The sequence below is a fragment of the Perna viridis genome, chromosome 15, assembly GCF_037379345.1.
Source record: "Perna viridis isolate PV_CMFRI_1.1 ecotype Kerala chromosome 15, ASM3737934v1, whole genome shotgun sequence".
NCBI classification, from domain to species: Eukaryota; Metazoa; Mollusca; class Bivalvia; order Mytilida; family Mytilidae; genus Perna; species Perna viridis.
In genome coordinates this window covers 779,492-783,404 of record NC_142459.1, presented here as the reverse complement: position 1 = coordinate 783,404, position 3,913 = coordinate 779,492, and the positions used below count along the sequence as shown (strand labels likewise).

Genomic DNA, 3,913 nt, shown 5'->3' with positions numbered 1-3,913 from the left:
AAGGATATAATAATAATCTCCCCTATCCAAAAACTTGTCTTATAAATAAAGATATATCGCGAGAATAAATAAGGTGGATATGTCAAAGAGAAAACTCTACGGGATAAGGCCAGCTCAAGGCCACCCATGGGTCTTAAATGAAAAAAATAAGGAAACCCCACACAACAACGCAGGCTGCACCTGGCCCCAGAACAACATTATACAGAGGTACATCGAAATAGCTGTACCCGTATATTTCAATGCATTTTTAGCCTGTTTTTACGGAACACCTGCCGTAAACAAAAACATCTCCAAACCAAATGGGTTCGGTTTTAAAAGGTTTCAATACAATATACTTGTACATGAAACCCAAGGCTAATGTTCTCTGGAAGACTTTTTTCTTAAACATTTGTACAAGTGCATATGTATGTAGATGCCGTTACGGAATGTCAGTTTCGCATCAAATATCTAGGATAAATTCGTTGCATATAACGTGACAGTAGTTTCCTATTTTGTTTGAATTTCAATTCTGTCTCATAAGATCAAGTATCAAAGACATATGAAAACAGTTTAACTTTAATTAAAAGTATATACAACATGAGGCACGTGTAACCTGTAAGAGGACGCGGTTGAACATATTAATATTTTTTTACAAACAGGATTAATTTTCTTCATAATTTATCTTAACAATGAACTGCGAGCTATAAATATTTTATGTTGTTTAAGATACGAAACTAAAAAAAGATCCTTGCTTGCACTATAGGTTACTCCCTGTTAAACAAAAATCAAGCTCTCAGTGCTTTCAAGGTCAAAGTTTAATTTTTTTTCTTGATTACAGTTACGATAACTTCGTCCTCTATTTAACTACTTTTTCCCGAACACATCAGAAATAAATACAAAAAAAAATGTATCTACTAAAAATGTTTGACTTTTCTTCTTTTCAGACTCTTCTTCTGATAGAAAAATGGAAACTTCGTGGATGTTTTATTATTGTTGGTGGTGTTGGTATTTCCATTCGTTATCGTTGTGCACCTTGACTACAGAGTGTCGTAGGTTTGAACCTGGAAAGGAGTTTAAAACCATTAAGTGCCACTCCGTCTAAGAATTAGGCAAAATGTGTACACAGTGTGGCATATGAAGAAAACAATACAGAGATCTTATTGCATTATCGAAGTACTTTTCCATCTAAGAATCAGGCAAAATGTGTATAAAGTGTGGCAAATGAAGGAAAAACGCGGAGATTTTATTGTATTAACCAAGTATTCATACCTCATAACCTCCAGAAATTACTATCAAAGTGCTTGTAAAGTTCGCTTTTTTTAAGTTGAAATGCACTAGAAAATGGCAGAAAAATTTCCTCGCACAATTTCCCTATATAAGCAGTCAAAAACGATCGAAATAACTGTTGTTTTGGGGTAAATTTAAATAGCTTTCAAGTTGTTTTCTAGATTTTTCAAAACATATTTGAGGTACAAAAGACCTAATTGAAAAAAAAATGATGTGCCACTCATGCCTGATTCTTAAAAAGAATGGTACTTAATACAATAAAACCTGCCTAAACCAAACACTTTTAAACCCCTCTTTATCGATTTGAATGTATTCCCAACCTTTGTAAACCGGACATCTGTCTAAACCGAAACAATTCTAAGATCTAAACTTGCTTTTCTGCTTCCACTGACACTATGACAAATGTACTGTCGATTCGTTTCAATACACCATAAACTATGTGCCTACATGGTTAAATTTGAGTGCATGATACATTCTTTTTTTTCAATTCTGCCAGATTTTTATAGCTTCCAGCACTTAATGCCGGTGTTATCTTTTTATAGGTAATTTTGCTGTTGGGATTGAGCATATGATAAATCCGGCTCAGCGAGTCGGATGTCTATTTGGCAGATCAATAATTCACGTTCTATGTAAAAATATAATCAATCAATCAATGTTTGACGAAACTGTTAGCCCAGTAATAAAATGTTCCTGATTGGACAAGATTTGCAGTCACGTGTTCAGTGATTTATAAAGTTTTAACTGGATATATTATGATGCGGGTCATTTAATTTTCTTCTCAAACAGTCTGGCTAGTTTAATGGGCTATACCGATAAAGTTAACGGGCATTTCATCTCTTATTCAAACAAATAAATGTTTACAAATCATTTAAAAAGTCTTGACACCTTGATAATACAGAAACATCGCGATACAGATACTTGGAGTTCTATTTTATCATACGCGTTTGGCCTTAGGGAACTTCCAATCGACCTTGATTAGGGTGTCGTTAAGATCGAATATGAAAAAGGCAGGATTCAAATTTTCATAAAATAAAAAGACAGGCCTTCAAAAGAAATTAAAAAAAATATATGACCGTGTGTGCTAGGATCATATTTTCTACCCTAGCTTTTTATTTCGAGAAAACAGAGGTCCTGCATTTTTCTGCTGCACAAAGCACTTTTTTTAAATATAATATTTTATATATATATATTGGTTCATATTAAAAAAAAACGCATTGTGCAGCAGAAAAAAAACAGGGCCTATACTCTCTCCAAATAAAAAGGTAGGATAGAAAATGTTATCCTAGCCCATACACCCACTCCCATTTGACAAATATCAAATGTTTGCTTCTTTACTCGTTTTTTTTTTCTTTTTGTAAAGCAAGTTTGGACAAGAAACTCTTTTTCATTTCTCTTTCTGTTGTGTTGATGCTTTCGTATTTTCTTCTTTTTATTACTGTGTTAATTTTTTGTTTTTATTAGTTTGTTTATCATATTTATTGTACGTACTTTGTTTGTGTTTTTTTTTCTTTTTTTTCTTTTCTTAGTGTATTTCTCTCTTTTTTCAGATCTTAAGGTGAAATTAAAATATTTGGTGAAAAATTATCACACATTATAAGGTCTGCTATTACCGGACAGGCGCAAATTCAGGTTGAACACCCCTCCCCTTATTTGGGGATTTGGTGTGAAATCTTAATTATTCACAAATTTACAAAAAAAAAAAAAACATTTTGCCCTACTTCATTTGCCCTTAAAAATGAATAACCTGTGCAGGATGTGGCCATTTTCTAAAGGCATACAACAGTAATCATATACTGTTAAAAGGGTACATTTAGTAATGGTGTTGGCATGGTGCGAAGCTACGAAAAAGGATATATTTCTGACTGTGCAGGTCACTGAATGTAGCAAAAGTTGTACCCTGACCCTTTTTCGGCTGAAAGAATAATTCGGTCTTACATTCAGGGCTCGTCTGGATTATCTTTCATTAAAATTTATCGAGTTTGTGTCAAATATGCTGAAGTGAATGGAAACAAATAATAAACCCAAAATTCAATACAATGTTTACTTCCGCTAATCAGACATAATAAAATACAGATTGCAGTCCGGCACAACCACGATAAAAATCCGCGATAGTGATGTGTATATCTCCTATAAGGCTGATAAATGATGTTTCAATGAAAACAAAACAAATATAAACTGATAGCATTATTGTCTGCGGTGAAAAAAAGTGAAAGTAAATTGTATTGCTTGTGATAAGTTCCCGGGAAATCCCAAACGGTCTCACTGTTCTCTCGTCGCGTGCGAGTAATATCAAGGCGTGATATTCCTGTCAAGTTTGAATTTTTTACAGTCATATAATTGAATAGAACTGAATAAATTAAGATAATTCAATGAGAAGTGACATCTGAATACTGTGGTATATTTTGGAATAAAGATTGTTACATTGTACATGGACGTCACGATCAGAAAAAACAGATTTCTCCCGTCGAGATGTATATCTTATATAACCTAGCTGCCCGAGTGGTCTAGGGCGCTGGACTTAGTGCAGGCGGTATTGCCATAGATGTCACAGCGGTACAAGTTCGAGTCCCGCGGAGGGAACGACCAAAAATTTGCTTCGCAAATTTGACAGTTCTAACATCGTTGAACAGACCTTCTATAAGTTTAC

General features: G+C 34.0%; 1 long non-coding RNA gene across 1 annotated transcript; it reads right to left on the bottom strand.

The window, feature by feature from the left end:
* Positions 1-543: 543 nt before the first annotated feature.
* LOC148596461 (uncharacterized) lies at positions 544-3,317 on the bottom strand. The gene is made up of 2 exons (XR_015919202.1): positions 3,202-3,317; positions 544-1,040 (listed from the first exon to the last, which is right to left on the bottom strand). It is a non-coding gene; the product is annotated as an uncharacterized LOC148596461 (long non-coding RNA).
* Positions 3,318-3,913: the final 596 nt, after the last annotated feature.